The sequence below is a fragment of the Papio anubis genome, chromosome 13, assembly GCF_008728515.1.
Source record: "Papio anubis isolate 15944 chromosome 13, Panubis1.0, whole genome shotgun sequence".
Classification (NCBI taxonomy): domain Eukaryota; kingdom Metazoa; phylum Chordata; class Mammalia; order Primates; family Cercopithecidae; genus Papio; species Papio anubis.
This window is the reverse complement of record NC_044988.1, coordinates 43,613,769-43,631,964: the sequence shown is the minus strand read 5'-3', so window position 1 is coordinate 43,631,964 and position 18,196 is coordinate 43,613,769. Positions and strand designations below refer to the sequence as shown.

General features: G+C 38.6%; 1 long non-coding RNA gene across 1 annotated transcript; it reads right to left on the bottom strand.

Moving 5' to 3' along the window:
* Positions 1–81: 81 nt before the first annotated feature.
* LOC110741419 lies at positions 82–11,287 on the bottom strand. Its single transcript, XR_002517588.2, has 2 exons — positions 9,619–11,287; positions 82–562 (listed from the first exon to the last, which is right to left on the bottom strand). It is a non-coding gene; the product is annotated as an uncharacterized LOC110741419 (long non-coding RNA).
* Positions 11,288–18,196: the final 6,909 nt, after the last annotated feature.

The window sequence follows — 18,196 nt, the reverse complement described above, 5'->3', positions numbered from 1 at the left end:
TACCTGGATATGTCAGTGTGGAACCCTTGGTTAGGATTAGAATGAGGGAGGAAAGAGGATATGAGAATGAGAAGTCACCAGTATTTCTGGAGTTATTTTTATTCCAAGTGGTGGTCCCATCTTAACTTCGGGTTTAAGAGAGAGACTTTATGTGAGCTGAACTCCCCACACTTGTAGGAATTACTTCCTACCTATTTCATCAGAGTGACTAACACTAAAACATGAATATCTGTAGTGAAAAGAGCCTGTGATTTCCTTGAGAAGCAATAGAGAAGGAGGATGTGGTTCCGTACCTTTCCATCTGTGAGATCCGGGCAATTTACTTGTGAGAGTCTTAGTTCCCTCACCTATCAGTGAGTGTGATCATTTCTACCTCTTGACATTGTTTTGGAATTTAACAAAATATGTATGTAGAACACGTAGCATGCACAATGCCTCACAAGTGACAGATCCTTCTTCATAAACATCCACTGTATCTCCACCAGTCTCCTATCCAGTTCCTGCCAGCATCTTATTCGAGTGGAGACTTTCATCTCATGTTCCAAACTTTTCCTGAGAAAAGCTGAAAGAGAAGCAAATTAGAGCTGCTTTGGGCAGCAATTTTTACACACTCAGAAACAGTACAAGAAAATTAAAGCCTCCAAACCAAATCGAATACCCACTCTCACCCCTCTACCCGACCTGGGTACCAGCTAACAAAGAATGCATCTCTATTCATTAATAAGTGGGCATTTTTTGTGTTTATGTTACGCTAAATGTTGGAAATGACCCCCTTCGTTGCCCTGAATGCCTTAGATCATATCATCTCTTCACCTTATCTTACTGGCAAAGAGGTGTACCTTAATTAGCACTTTACAAGCATTTTGTCTGCATTGGTTACCTTTACCGTAAGTTTGATACGTCCTTCTTGAAAGCTCTATATTCATTCGCTCTTCTTAAAGTCTTGCTAAATACTCTTATACAACCAAGATCTGATGACATCATGCTTCGTAGCAAACATACATCCTTGTTGAGTGGCCTTGCCAAATCAGTTGGTTTTCTACATTTGGCACTTTGTGTGTAAGTTGGTTTGTTCCCCTATGGGGATAATTTCTGCACATAAATTCCGGAGAAACAGACTAACGAATACCTAATGCAAAGCTGATTTCTCTTCCTTGGGTAAAGTGACATCTCCACAGGATTAAAGTCATATTTGAAAAGAAACACAGACTTGGAATTGCACAGACCAGGGCTTGATCATTTCCACCATTTAATACCTACATTGTTATTAAATCTCACTCAGCCTTAGTTTTTGCATCTGTAAAATGGGGACAACAGTGCCCTCCATATATGTTTACTGTGAGGATCAAATCAAATGTAAGGTGTTTGACCTCCTGCAGTGGCTCCCCAGACACAGATCTTAGTTTTCTTTTCTAATGTAGCTCAAGCACCTGAAACAGAGCCTGGCCTATGGTAGGTGTTTGATAAGTATTTATTGAATGAACATCAAATCAATAAATATTTATTAAATGAGTAAATCAATATTGAATGAATAAATACATATTGAATGAATGCCAATCGATTGAATAAATAATAAATATTGAATGAATAGACAGTTTATAAAACCCTATAGCACCAGGACAAAGGATATCCCCTCACCCCAGTAAGAGCTGTTAATGAGACCAGCAGTCACAGGTGGCTTAGTTGGCAGCCCTAAGCCTATTTTCATCCTCTTCCATCCTCTCCTTGGCTTCTCTAATCAGTGTCTCACCCACTCATGCATCCCCAAATTTTACAGGCTTCTTAATAACCTTGCTGATGTGCCTGGATCAACTCGTGACCTGGCCAGCCCCTGTGTGCTGGCTGTGCTGGGAAGAGGAACAGCTCTCAGTGACTCTGGTGGGGTGGAGATCAAGGAGAAAAGTGAAGCCGGTTCCCGTTAGCATGGAATAGCCTTTTCTTCACATCAGGACAGCCTGTGGTGCCCTGAACTCATCAAATGATGAACTCTATTTGGATTCTAAATGACAGTTGTCAAGGAAACAGTCACTATTCCCCAACCACCCAACACCTCAAAGGGAAACCTAGAAGTCTCTCTCATCAGAGTGAAGCCTGACTTTTGCTGATTCTCCTGCCCTCTTGCCCTGGCATGCCAGGATCCCACAGCCTCCTCTTGCACACCATAGCAGTGAAACCTCAGCTGTGGTCCTGGAATGGTGAATCTTTGGGACTCTAGATTTTAACTTCCTAACCTCAGCCTTGGCTCTTTTTCAGGCAAATAGAGGTCAGCCTGTCTGGTTTTCTTTCAGTGGGGCTAAAAGCTTCGGGTGTTTTTAAAACCTGGGGCAAATTGCACTGTGTCTCCAGTCTCCTCAGCCCCAGCTCCCCCGCCATAACCCACATATTTGTATCTGGTTAAAATGAATATCAAAGGCAGACATAAAGAAGAATAGAGAGGGAGGAGACACCACAAAGCAGACCTTGAGGGGCAGAGGAGAGAGAAGAAAGGGCAGAGAGGGCCCCTTGCTGGTAGGACTGTGTTCCACCACTATGGGGAGGAGGAGGGAAGGCTGACAGATAGGAGCTCCTAGCTTCCGACTGTTTTCAGACTGGAAGCACCTGCCTCCCTTGTTTTTTCCTCTGGCCTCACGATCTCTGCAGCCAATGGAGCGGGCAGTGTGAGGGAAGAATGCAAAATGCAGAACCCAGAGGATGGTGCGATCCAGAGTGCCGTGTTCCTAGACCTTCCATCTGCATATCCCCAGTGCCAGTGCAGAGTGTGCTTTCAGAGCAGCCTCATCTTCAATGGAAAATAAGAAAAGACACATCCCCTGCCTTAGTATTGCCTGCATGCTACCATTTGGCAGCCCTTCAGGATTTTATGACAAATAGTAATGAATAATTAACTAATCATTTGAGCTGCTGAAGATAACAGCCTTGCCTCAGCTTGCACCATCCCAGACAGGCCTTGACAGTGTTTCCTCTCTTCATAAAGGTTGGCTGAGATGCGGGCTCTCTCTGAACACCCGCGAGACCGTCAGGGAACTGGATCATTCCTTCCTGCATTCTGCTTCTCACCGGGCTGCTCACAGGAAAGTGAGACAAATATAACTGGTGACTCAACTCTCTCTCAGTCCTGCCGTGCTTTTCTATTGGAGACCAAAGTTTTGGGGGCCCATGACCTCCACGAGCTCCATTAGAGCAGTGGCTTGTACCCTAGGGGACATTTGGCACTGTCTGGACACATTTTGATTGTCACAACTGGGAGAGGGAGTGTTGCTGCTGCTGGCATTTAGTGTCTAGGGTCCAGGGATGCTGCTAAACATCGTACAGTGTACAGGATGGGCCCCTGCACCAAGAATCGCCTCAGCCCCAAAGGTCCACCCTGCAGTGGAGCAGCAGAAGGATGTGTCTCCCAGCGTGTTCCATTGCATCCTGGTGACTGTAGCTAGCCCAGGACCAAAGAATCTTGGGCTCCCTCGAGTGGTGATTCACACTATGACAGCCAAGAAGGGCCCATAGCTGCAGGGGGTGGGGCGTGTGTGTGTGTGTGTGTGTGTGTGTGTGTGTGTGGTGTGTGTGTGTGTGTGTGTGTGTGGTGTGTGTGTGAAACAAGTCACTTCATTCATCACAAAATATGCTTTGGTTGATGGTGACAGCAATTTCCATAAATCATTAATGAGCCATTTTCTTCTCTCTAGGTTGTTAATATCTATGTAGAGGCCTTTGAATTCAGAGAGCAGATTTCCTTCTGATTAGTCAAACAGGGTGTTTATTTTTTGAAATATGCTCTTCCTATTTAGAGTAGCACTTGAGTGTGAATTTGTGTGATTTCTTTCTGTTTGTTTTCTTCCTAAATGGAAACTCCAAGAGCTTCCATCACGTTTCCCAGTTCTTCTTTTGGAAAGAGAACATTAAGAAGGTTCCAGGATGGACGACTCAGAGATAATGCTTCCACTTACATTTTTGAAGGGATGAGGATAAGGGGGTGGAAGGTAATTTTAAGATTCCAATTCTGATCATATGAACCATTATGAGAGCAAATCTTGCATGGTCCTATGAATGTCTCTACAGTGAAGACTTTGCAAAGCACATCTTGTTTATGACAGATTATTTGGTTTCCCAACAAAGCAATATTATTAATGGGTTATTTAAAATTTAACTGACTGTTCTCATTTATCTTGTAGCCTGTCATCATGCCACTCCCATGTTCATATAATAATAATATCTATTGAGTACATTCCACATGACAGGTACTGTGTCACATTCATTAACTCATCCATTCTTCACAATAGTTCTATAGGGAAATACAACTGCATCTTTCACAGGAGGGACTGGAGACAAAAAGATAAATAACTTCACAAGGTCGCTGAGCCAGCAAGTAAGAACGTGGGACAGGAGTCAAGGTCTATCATGTCCCAAAGCATGCTGACTATCCCACTGAGATCTTTAGGGTTCTGGTCCATCAGAACAGCTCTCCAAGGGGCCCTGGGGGTCTCGGCCAAGCACCCCACCTCCTCCATCCTGGCATCATTGTTGTGATCCTTTCCTCCTAAGCTCTCACTCTTGAGGCCACTTCCTTGCTAGGCTCCATCAGCTGTTCTCCTCAACTTCAGGTCTGTATACCTCTTTTCTTATGAGAAACACCCTCCCTTTTTCTTCCAACACTTCAGGTTCTGTTTTTGTTCAAAGCCCACTTCTTACCACCACCAAAAAGCCTTCCCTAACATTTTCCCTGTTGAAAATGTGCACCGTCTAGATTCGGATGAAAACCCGGCTCCTTCCACACACAGCACTACCTAAGAGATAATAAAATATATCTACGTCATGCACTGAGTTTACAATTTGAGGTCTCCGTACCTCCTTCGTTACCTGCAAAATAAGCTGAATGGATGCAGTTAAAATGCCCCGCCCACTTCACAGGTTTCTTATTATACGTAAATGAGATAATGCATATGAAAACTTTTTGTAAACGTAAGGCATTGTTTGATTATCATCCTGGTCTCTCTCTTTTCCATTTTTATTACTTTCATTTTTCTTTTCTGTCTACTCCCAGATTTTGTTGAGTCATAGACAGAGCCAGTCACTAGTGGTAGGGTTGGAGAGAAAGTGGATTTTCTTTTCTTGATTTCAGAATTGTCAGCTGTAAAAATGCTACATGTTACAAGCAGTCTCAGACCCCATTGTAGATTGTGTTTTTAGAAAAGCAGGGAGAAAATAAAATTACTTCAGTCACATAAACGATCTGAATAGCATCTTACATCCCAGAAAATGCGGATTTTAATAAAACGTGGGGAAAATTCACTTAACGATGCCACTCTGCCAGGAGGGGAGGAATTAGAGATTTCCTTTGCTATTAACAACATCACCATCCTGACATCGATGGGTGACAGAAATGGCTTTTTTTCCCTAGGATATTTATTAAATATATAAGGAAAAATCTGGTTAAATCTTCATTGAAATTGTATTGGCTTTAGGAATTTATTTATAAAGAATTAACATCTTTACATACTGAATCTCTCCATCTAATAAAGTATAGCTCTCCATTTATCCAACTCTTCTTTTATTTTAGTAATTATGCCCATAAAGTCTTTTATATTTTCTGACATTTATTGCTAGGTAGCTGCAGCTTTTCTTGCTATTACCATAGGTGTTTTTTAATCTAAATTAAGTTTATTTCAATTAAATAAAATAATCTAATTATTTTATGATTTAATTATGTAATTGAATTGTAATTCTCCTATGTATTTATTATTTAAATTGTTTAAGTTATAGTTGTTTATTATTACATTTTATTAAATTAAACTTATTATGGACAAGCTTCCCTGTGTTTTGCGAAAGCTCTACCATTGTCTGAATATTAACATTGTAACGTTTGTAAAGCACATAATCAGCACACAGGAACCACTACAATCAGCCTTTGAAACAAATGAATGTGACATTGTCTCTGCCTTTGGGAATTGTTGCATAACTTTAAACCATGATAATAACTAAAAGCATAATTAATACAGTAAACTGATTGGCTATGGCCTTGTGCTAGAATCCCAGAACTTTCTAATAAATGGGGAACACCTATTATATGAGCCTAGAGGCCCCATAGTCCCTGTGGTCAGGAACGCCTCACTTTTAAGTACAAAAAATTTTCTCAATTGATAGTCACTTTAAGAACTCTAAGAGCCAAAGATAAGAATTCGATAGGCCTGTGTTTCTCTTACTGGTTACTCACACTCTGGAAGACTCCAGTGATGGATTGAAGAACACCATACCGTGATTCAGCACAACACACTGGGGTGATCAGCAGAAACCAAAGAATCTATTTTATGTATCAGACTGAAACACTGATTGCATATGAAAATGTTTCGACTAATTTGACTTGCAAATAATTTAAAACACCTATATTAAGATAACTAGGGATACCTTATGAGCTGGAATGCGAAAGTTCCATTTCTATTTAAGAAACGGTGTTAGGACACTCTGCCCAGGAGGTTCCCAATCAGTCTCCTCTGCCTTTGGTGTCTTCAGGGGAAATGCCTTTGATGCCTCAGAAGAAATGATCAATAACATGTGTATACGAGACCCATCTGAATCCAGTTCTCCCCTTGCCTTTGCTATTCCCTGGTTGCTCTTTGGACTCTTCAGGAAGATACCATAATGCCATGAATACATCTTTTTACCTGCTCCAGTGATCCTAGAGCACCCACTTAAGATCTGGTGCAATAACTGCCCCAGGCAAAGTTTCCACAACTTAGGGTTTACAATTTGAGATCTCTGCGCCTCCTTTATTACTTGGAAAATAAGTTGAATAGATGGAATTAAACTACCCAGCCCACTTCACAGGATTCTTACCATACATAAAAGAGATGATGGAATGGGGTGCCAAAGCTGGAATGCAGAGCATGGCATTTGGTTTCCTGTGTGCTATGTTAGTACTATATCCAGAATGGGTGAGCTGATTGATGAAATGTGAAGGGGAAGCAACACATTTTTGCAAGTAGTTCCACAGTGGAAGAAAGACTTCAGCCAGAAGGACTCCTGCCTGCTGCTGATAGAGGCTGATTTGTAAGATTAGGCTTGGCAGAGAGTATCAATTCTGAGCTGAATTTTACAAAGTCGATTAGTTGGCTATGACACATCTATCACCAAGTCCTGTTTGTTTTTCTTTTGGATTATTTCTTCCTGTCACCTGTGTTCCCCCATTCTCATTGCCACCTCATAGTTGGATTTCTTCAACGGATTGATTCATTCATGTTCTCATTCAATAAACATTTAATCAACTCTGTGCTGATTGCTCTGCCAAGCTCACAGTTCCCTCAAGAACTGACAATCTACTGAGGGAGAAAAAAATGAAGCATCAGTTACCAAATGGTGGTGTAAAGACAATTGCAGAGAACAGTGTGGGATGCTATGGGACTGTGGAGAAGATTGAGCTTATCCAGCCTTGGGGGTCAGGGAGACTTGACACCTAATTACTGAAGAACAAGAGGGTTGCGCGGAGGAAAGGAAAAGAAGGTACGATCCTCTAAGCCAAAAGAAAAACTGCAGATAAACAGAGACATAAAGGTCTAGTGTGGAGCCTGGGTCCTAAAGACTATAGAGAATTTGGAATAAATGGAACAAGATAGGGAAAGGAGTAAGAAGTGAAGTTGGAATAACAAGCAGAGGCCTGGGCAATGGAAGGCCTTGTATGTTACACTAAAGAATTTGGATTTCATTATCCTTAGGGCAATGAGGAGTCATGGAAGGATTTAAAGCAGGGGAGAAACATTATCAAATTTGTGTTTTAGAAAGTTCAATGTAGGAAATGGATTATCTGCATACTAATTTATTTAAAATTTCATTATTGTAACTACATATTGGTCTCTACATAGAATATGATTGATGGTCAATTATTGAGTTCAGAATTTGTGTGTGTGCGTGTTTTTCTTTTTTCAAATAAAATAAGATCTAACTATCTGCAACAGAAATAGCCCTCTTTCAAAGGGTGTTGTCATGAATTCATTCTAACTAAACTATCATTTTTTAATTTAATTTTGTAAATAGGTAATATATTAAAGTGGTTCAAAACTTAAAATGTGCAAAGGCTCCATGGTGAATAGTGTAACTTCCACCCTGTTCCCTGGCTATCCAGTTCATCTTCCCACAACCAATATTATTAGCTCCTAGTATGTTTTTCCATAGAAATGCTGTACTTGCAACAATGTATATGCTCATATATTCTCTATTAGCCTTTTTAAGATCAATGGTAGCACACAATATATATCACCCTTGGCCTTTTCTTTCTCACATGACAATTTTATTTGAATGTCTTTTTATGTCAGTATGTAGAATTGTCTCATTCATTGTTATGGTTGTACATTGTTCAATCATGGACCTGCACTATAATTTATTTAGCCAGCCTCCAAAATTGGGTATTCCAGTTGTTTAAAGACTTTTGATTTTACAAACAATTCTGTAATTAATAATGGTGCCATTGCCATTTCACACATGTACAGATGCATCTATAGGATAAATTTCCCAAAATGGGATGGCTGGGTCAGAGTATGTTCTTCAGTGCTTTTGACTGATATGGGCAAATTGTCCCCTATAGAAAACGTAGCAATTTATACCCCTACTGGAAGTGCTTCCGTTTGCCAACATAATGTGCTATCAAACTCTGGGATCTCTGCAGTCTAATAGCTGAAACAATTTTATCTTAGTTTAATTTTAATTTGAATTTTCAAATTAAATGAGTGAGGCTGCATGTTATGAGTGAGGCTGAGCATCCTTTCATATGAATAAGAGCCAATTAGCACTTTGTCCTTTGAACTATGTGTTGATATTTTCTTTTAATTTTCCTAGTGCGTTATTGACTTTTTGTGCATTGATTTGTAGAAGTTCTTTAGATATTAGAGAAATTAATTATACGTCTATATAAGTTGAAAACATTTTTGCAGGTTTGTCCTTTGTCTTTTTACTTTGTTTATGGTGATTTTTGCCTTCCAGAAAAACTTTATTATTAAGTAGTTGAATTTAACCATCTTTTATGCTATAGGCCTTTGGATTCTGTGTCATAGTTTTAAAAGTCTTTCCCAACATAAGAATATTTTCAAAAGCCAAGTGATTTTAACTTTCATGCCTTAAATGATTAAAAAAAAAAAAAGCCAAGTAGTTACTCCAAGTACTTTTGTAACTTCGGTTTTTATTAGGGGAATCATATAAAATCACCAATATTTGATAATTTTTGACCTATGGAAATGGTATTATGATCAAATCTAGTACATTCAATGCTTTGATTTATTTGAAATTTATTCTGCAATATATGAGGTCAGATCCAATTTGTTGTTTTTGTACACGCCAATCCAACTGAATTATTCATCTTTTCCCACTGACTATTAATGATACCTCTTGATACTCATTTTCCAGATGAACTTGTATATGTTTTTTCTATTTTCAAAACTCTCCCATTGATCTGCCTGTCCATTCAAATTGTTGTATTAATTATTTAGATTCTATGTTTTAAGATCTCATAATTCTTTTTTAGAATATTCCTTTTTAAAAAATTTTTCCAAGTGAATTTAGAATTTTCTAGTCTAGTTCCCTGAAAACTAATGATAATCTTATTTATACTTTTGTTAAGGTCACTTTGAATGTATAGCTTACCCGAGAGTTCATTGCCCTTTTCTTGATGGTACATTTTCTGAAGTAGCTTCTTAACTGTTTCTAGCCTCTCAGTTCTCTTCTCTAATCCATTCATTCTGCAGTCTGCCACCTGACTAATCTGCCTAAACATCATCTTCATTAAATCATATCCATGAGTTTCCCTAATCCACACATTTTGTTTTCATCTTTCTCCTTTTAGAAATCTGCCATGTCCTCCTGTCACCCCTCCACTAACTAAAAGCCTTGATAAATCCACTTGTTCATCCAGTTCACATCCTCAAGTGAACTCTCACCTGGCTATTGTGACATAACACTTTTCCCTCCCTTCCATGAATCACTGCTCTACCTCACTAGTTAATACTGAATAATGCATGACTTTTGTTACATCACACATATTTAACTTGAGTGGCTTAGGTTTTAAAAGCAGATAATTACATGTTTATTACATTAAACCCTAAATTTCTGTGGTTGAAATAATGATACCTACTCAGATTTTTATTACTTTGTCCCTGCATATGCCGTAAATTCCTGTGTGTCTCCATTACATATCTCCATTAATTCATTCAATCTGTCACCAAATATGTATTGCAGGCCTTCCTTGTGCCAGGCATCCTGACAGTCATCAAATATTTGTCTCAGTCAAATTAAGCAACAGTAACAAATAACCCCCAATCATGGGGGCTTGCAACCATAAAGGTTTATTGTTTGCTCATATTACATGCTATTCCCACTCAGCTTTGATTCTGCTTTAAATCTTCATTTCAGAATTCAATTCATTCCAGGTTCAAGGAGCAGCCTATCTGGGATATGCTGGTGTCTTGGCATAGGGACAGAGCAATAGGGAGACCATATGAAAATCTTTAAAGCTTCTGCTCAGAATGACACATGTCAATTCCACTTATATTTTATTGGTCAAAACAAGGCATGTGACTAAGCTTTGGGACTGGAAATATAACATTCTGGTAGGGAGGGATTCTGTAGTGAAAGGTACAGAATATTTTTAACAAATAGAACAATTACCATAGCAATAAAGTGGGGGAAAAGGCAAATATAGAACTGATGTTACAGAGCTTACAAACAGCAGAAAATGAAAACATTAGCCAAATAATAACCCAGTTGTGACAAATGCTTCAAAAGAGTAAGAGAAAATGGTAAGAAAACATAAAATAGGTAAGTGAACATAGTCTAGGTGGCTTAAAAGACACTGTTTTCACTACCACTAAGAAATATTTGAGAGTTAACAAAAATTAACTAGGCAAGAGAGACCTCCTGGTCAAATGCTTTGAATAACTTGATGTCATTCAAACCTCTTGGACGTATTAATTTGGCCAAGATGAGCAGAAGTAGCACACTTCTATTTTGCAGATTGTCTGCAGCTAAATAACAACATCATCTTCTCAGAGGCTCAATGTTCCACAATTCCTTGTTAATATATTTTCCTCATTTGACAAGTCAGGGCTAACTTTACAATTACATTATTGTATTGACAATTTTATTGATTTTGAGGAGACCTAAATGACAACTTGTATCTGGACTGGAATGTACTTTCCTACAAATGGCAACATGTGAGTCTTCATATTTACACTACCTATATGTTTGTACAATATGTTATGTGTAATATATACTGGGGTTTTTTTGTTTGTTTTTTTTTTGTTTGTTTGTTTTGTTTTTGAGATGGAGTCTTGCCCTGTCACCAGGCTGGAGTGCAGTGGCGTGATCTCAGCTCACTGCCTCTTGGGTTCAAGCAATTCTCCTGCCTCAGCCTCCTGAGTAGCTGGGACTACAGGTGCCCACCATGCCCAGCTAATTTTTGTATTTTTAGTAGAGACGGGGTTTCACCATGTTGGCCAGGGTGGTCTCGATCTCCTGACTCCGTGATCCACCAGCCTCAGACTTCCAAAGGGCTGGGTTTACAGGTGTGAGCCACCGCACCTGGCCTATATTGTATTTTCTTTTGTTACAAAAATTTACTGCTATTTGCAGAAGAAGTGGGCAGTAATTATGGAGCAAGGAAATAATGTCACCGTTTCAAATGGGAATGTACCCTATCCCTAACATGTGCTTTTTAGACCATTTCTACTTTCATAAGACAATATTACTCTCAATGATTTACTAAGAAATAAATGAGTAAACTAATAATGATGCTATGTTCTTAGTCTTGTTTTCTTAATGGATGCCTCAGAAGAGAGCCTTTGTAATTCCGTCTCCATACCATATGTCTCTGTTGACATTAAAGTGCTTAGTTCCAAATGAGTTGGCTTCATTCAAGCATCTTAATTCAAGAGTAGATGATTAGATCTTAAGCTAAAAACCTATTAGGATGTAAGCACTTGTATTTTTGAAAAGTATTAAGGGAACATCATAGTGTGGTTACAGATAAATCCTCCCTATCTAGTAGTGGGTTGGCAGAAATCTCATTTGATCTTCAAACATGACAGACTAGCTTCATGTCAAAGTTAAACACAGAATGAGAAACCTGCCAATGTTTGTTATACAATACACACACTGGATCATGTCTGTTTTTATCCTTGCTAGGAGTCATTTCAGTTATCCTGTCTTTGAGCAGGGATAGTCAGAGAAGACCAAGTGTCTTTTACACGCAAAGGATACCCTGAACAAGATTCTGAGATCAGGGAGGGAACCCACCTCACTGAGAGTTCTAAAGTGAATGCCACACTGTGGTGGGCTTATACACCCATGAGGTTTTTTAACAGGCACCATGCTACAAAGCAATCAAAGTGGAAAAAGACAAATCACATTCCAAATACTTTCAATCCCTTTGAGAAAGCACATACTGATCTAAATAAAACCCAGTGCTATGATTGTTCCTGCTTTTATTTAACCACATGTGTGGTCCAAACTAATAGGATTCTCCCCCTTCTCCTCCCTGTTTCCAGTTAATTTGTTTTAGTCCCTATGTAATCCTGTCATCAGCAGGGCACAGTGATCTTCATATAGGGAATGTGAAAATCATTTGATAACCATCTGCCTAATGTTTTGGCAGATATTTGTTTAGCTTACAGAGCTACTACCAAGTTGGGACTCCTCATCAGGAGTAGACATGTCTACTAGGGAATAGGACCAAATATGAAGTCCCAGGGTTGAGATTTTCTAATTATATTCTGACAGATGACCTGTAGATGACTGTACCACTCCTGAAGAAGAAAACACAAGATCGATGTATCATTACCTAACTTCAAAAGCACCTGCTACTTCCTTTCCTTTCCTTCCTTTCCCTTCCCTTCCCTTCCCTTCCTCCTTTCCTGCCCACCTGCCCTCCCTCCCTTCCTTCCTTCCTTCCTTCCTTCCTTCCTTCCTTCCTTCCTTCCTTCTCCCTCTGTCTCTCCCTCCTTCCTTCCTTCTTTATCTCCATCCCTCCCTCCTTCCTACTTTCCCTCCTTTCTTCTTTTATTTTTTAATGTAAAAAATATGGATATAATGAAACAGTAAAGGTGGGTTTTGATTAAAACTGCATGGGGAATTTTAGTAGCTCATACTTCTAACTGTACAACAACCCCTTAGTGTGTTACCTCTTGGTTCACATCAATGTTGACAGCTCCTTTATTACTCATTAGAAACACGAATAACCACAAAGGAATAAGAAAGGCTTTATGAGAACAGAAATGCAAATTGCTGCTAGAGAAAAAGTCAGATCTATATGTCAAAGTAGTTATTGACTTAAACATGAAAACCTGAAAAATGAGAGCAGACATCCCGGATTAACTTGTATTGATAATGCCTCTTAACTGCATCCTCCCCCCCAACCCCAAGGGACTTTGAGTACCATAAAGATATTACATGGTCCAGACGTACAAATTAAAACAGGACGATAGGTTCAGAACTTGAAAAAACATGAAGTCATGCTTTAAATAAATGGGGCTCCATGAAAATAAAAATTTTCATGAAAATTCAAATCAAAACATTAAGAACTGAGACCATAGTGGGAAACTCAAGCTGCCTTTCAAAAGAAATATCCCCATTAGGACAAGTTTTCATACTCTACGTTAAATGGGGGCATTAAAGTCTTCTTGAGTCAATGAAGTTTAATCAAATTATACAAGCAAGCTCTAAAATATTATGATTTGTATGTGGCAACTGGATATTTGGATGTTAGTTCAATATTGATGATGCTTAGAAACTATCGTCAAACTTACGTTTGGCCTGAAGTGGAATTGTGGGTTTTGTTTTGTTTTGTTTTTTTAAGTGCTTACCTTTTACAGACACATACTTTAAACATCCTTATATTTTAGAGATACAAACTAAGATGTTTATGAATAATTGGCCAAGAGTTGATCAATGTTGAAGCTGGGTGGTGGGCACATTAAGGTTCAGTATATTATTATATATTTCTATGTTTAAAATGCTTCATGATAAAATTTCAAAAGAAGGAAATACTGTGAAATGTCAGGTATACAAAGATATAATAAAGAATAATCTGGTGAACACCTATCTATCCACCATGCAGCTGAAGATTTAAATGTTGTTGAAAAATTATAAAGTGACTCTTCTACCTCAATTATCTGGCTACCTTTGTGATGTCCCACTGGGAGGGTAGGAGCTGGTGTTGACTCATTAAAATTGATAACACCTCAAATGTTTCCTCCAGCTGGCTAGAGCAGACCTGGATTCAGGCTTCACCGAGGCAATGTGGTGCCAGCACCTGGACCAAAATCCCTGCTCTAAATAGTTGTGTGACCCCCTGTAAAGTTCCAAATTTCTGTGAGTCTCATTTGTGAAAAATATAATTAGCGACACCAACCCTGAAAATGTATTCAAAGCATGACAGACAATGTCTGTAAATCACACTGCTGGCACTGGGTAAAGTGTAGCTATTTTCTTCAATGTTTTAAAATAAGACATTTGAACATTTCCCAACTGAAATGTATGAGAATCTCTGAACAAACAGTAAATAGACACTTCATGACCAGTTGATAAATATAACAAAGCCCAGTTTTTGCCACTTATAAAAGAAAATCACCTGGAAAGTATTTTAGTAGTTCCCAGGAATCAGGAGGACAAAGTTAGAATATTTATGAGTTTGTGGTGTGGTGGTTGGGGGGTGCTGTAACATCTGATTTAAGGGAGGTCTCTCAATGCAGTGTAGTGGGGGCACTTAGTTAGAACTGGACAAGGTTTATTATAAATAAACATCGGAATACACAGAGTGGGGAGGTTTTCAAAGTAAAGAATAAATGATCTTTTGAAATTATCTGTTATTCTAAGAAAGGGTGATAAACGAAGACAGGATAATAGATTTGGGGAAAGTTCCTGAAACAAACTATAATATTATCTTCAACTTCAGCTTCTTGGGCAAGAGTTTCATGGAAAAGTAACGTTAGGTCAATGTAGTTTGAAGAGTAAAGTTGTGTTGATGTAAGCAGTAGGTTGAGTGGGGATAAATGTTTTCTTTTCCCAGTTATACAGAGGGCTTTAGTGAGAATGAAACCATCATTCTCAGCAAACTATCACAAGGACAGAAAACCAAACACCGCATGTTCTCATTCATAGGTGGGAACTGAACAATGAGAACACTTGCACACAGGGTGGGGAACATCACACACCAGGGGCTGTCGTGGGGTGGGGGGCAGGGGGAGGGATAGCATTAGGAGAAAAAGATTTTTTTTTTTTTTTTTAAATTGAGGCAGAGTCTTGTTCTGTTGCCCAGGCTGCAGTGCAGTGGTGTGCTCTCGGCTCACTTGCAACCTCCGCCTCCCTGGTTCAAATGATTCTTATGCCTCAGCTTCCCGAGTATTTGGGACTACAGGCATGCATCACCATGTCTCGCTAATTTTTTTCTATTTTTATTAGAGATGGGGTTTCACCTTGTTGACCAGCCTGGTCTCAAACTCCTGACCTCAGGTGATCCATCCGCCTCAGCCTCCCAAATTCCTGGGATTACAGGTGTAAGCCACTGTACCCAGTTGAGAAATATTTTTGTCTGTTTCGACTTCTATTTTTCAGCCCCAGCATGAACAGAGATTATATGATAAAAACGATACATTTCAACAAAATTAACTTCCTTTATGATCACACTTTCAACTCATGCATTCTCTATTGCTTTTTACCATCTCATTTGAATATTTCAGACTGTCTTTAGAAAGCTATTATAGCTTTCTGCCAGTGATCCTCAACTTTGCCTGCAAATTGGACTCATTTGAGGAGATGTTTAAAGTCCTGAAGCCCAGGTTCCATCCTAGGCCAATTAAATCAGAATATCTGGAGTGGCGCATAGGCAGCAGTAAGTTTAAGCTCTCTCAGTGATTCCAATTACATATAAGCTTGAGAAGCACCGCATGAAGCATAGCTGGAGAAATAAAACTTTGGGGGAATTATGAGACTTTGGTTGGACCCTGACACTAACTACTGAGTTCTGAATATTGAAGCAATTTTCTAATGCCATTAAACATTAGTAGAAAATATTAATAATGACACAGTATTATGTACAAACATCCTGCCCTTAAAGGTCTGGAATTAAATTGCATCAAATTGCATCAAATTTTTCAGGAACTTAAAGTTTCATGGTAACCTTCATCTTTGATCATCCATCCCAGCAACTTCACTGTCTCATAGTGCTCTTCCTTTATTCCACTCTAGCATTGACTCAAACTGGGAGCAACTCCCTTTCTTTGATTTGTATGCATATCCCTCTCTCTTCCAACCCTCGCTTGTGCAAGACTTATGCAGGTGTAGCAGACATTGCTGGAGGTTGGAAAAATGAATGAGAATATTGCAAAAACATAAAAATCTTAATGTAGAATATTAGATATCAGCTATCCATGGGATGACAAGTTCTTTGCCCACCTTGCTTCCTGTGCTGCTACCACCCTATATACCTCTGTGCTCCCACTCTATTTCTTATTTGCCCCTCTTTCAGGAGAAAATAAAAATTCCTACCCTTGTCTTATTCAGTACACTCCATTTGTTTCCAGCCTCATCCCCACACTTAGCTTTGGTATTCCCTTTGCATACCAAAGATTCATTAATGTCCTTTGATAGACAATAAAGCATTTCCTCTGAATAGCACCTTCTCCATCTCAACTAGATTTTTTAAGGAAAAGCAAGCACTGGAGAAATAGTACTACCACTCTCATGGGAATTATGACAATCCCTTTCAACTGTTAGAATACATAAATAGTTAAATCAATTCAGATTTTAAATAAAAATGTTTTTTTTTTTCAGATACAATCATTTAGTTCCTTATTTCAGCCAATAATTATGCCTACCACCATAGATACCGCAAGACACAAACTTACTAGACGAAAAATCTTCCAGGAAGCATCAGCTTATTGAGGATATTAAGACAGATTCATATGACATAGTTAAGTTATACATAATACAAGAGACTAATTTTGTGTACAATGAACTTGGTCCCCAAGAATTGATTTTGCTTTATTGATAGTCACTTTTCTGTGATCCACATTTTTACATTGTATAATTTTTGCAAAGAACCAGGCTTTTTCTCAATCCCATCTATGGTTACATATATGGTCCAACCACAAGTTACATACTTTTTTGATTCTCAGTCAAGTTTTCTATAACTTCATTGATAGACAGCCAGATCAGTATAGGCTAAAGAATCAATAGAGGACTTCCATTTTCAGGGTAGGTGCCTTGATCAGCCTTCCTTCTATGCATAATTTAAAAACTTGTCTAAATATGTGAAGAAGCATCATCTTAAATCAATCAATGAACTCTGAAAAAAGAAGAGAACTTTTAGCCTAGGAACCGGGGTCATTTGTTGAAACAAATGGTTTTATGACTTCTAAGGTACAGGGAATGGGAGACAAATCCCAGAGCCCACCAAGGTGGGGAGTCCACACACGTGTATCCCAGAGAATTATACTCTCAGAATAAAAGTGAACTAGAAATAATGCGGCTATTTCTCTTCACTCCCACTCTCAACCAGAAAACTACAAAGAAAATATACTGCTTTTAATTGTGGTGCTGAGTGAAGGTGAGAGAAGAAAAAGAAATCACTACTGAGAACTTATAGCCACAGCTTGTCTGAGATTTACAGCCTGAATTCACACTCATTTAGTGGTTTTAAAAACCTCAAGCCAAGAATTTAATTGAGAGTGACCCCAGACTAATTGTACCACCAGGTGAATAAGACAAACAAATGTAGATCCTCTCTGAAGAACACATCTTCTTTCCAAGCCCTAAAGAACTGCCATGAATACAATTCCAAGAATATGGAGCATACTGCAATAAAAATTTACTAAATGCACAAGGAAATAATGCACCATAAGCAATAACTAAAAACAAACAGAGCAGACATAGATTCATCAGGACTTCAGGCCGTGGAAGTTTCAGACACAGGCTATTAAAAAATTCTGTGTAATATTAAAATGTGATGATTTGAAAATATGAAATAGAAACAATAAACTATAAAACATAACCAGACTTTCAAAGAACTATATTGAACTTATGAAATATATGATTCTTATGATAAAAATACCTCAAGCATACAAGGAATTTATGTGTTGGTTTATTCATATGTGATAAAAGCATGTTGGTTCTGCATAAATATAGATGTTCTTATCCATTAGAGATGATTACTAAGGTATTTTCTGGCAAA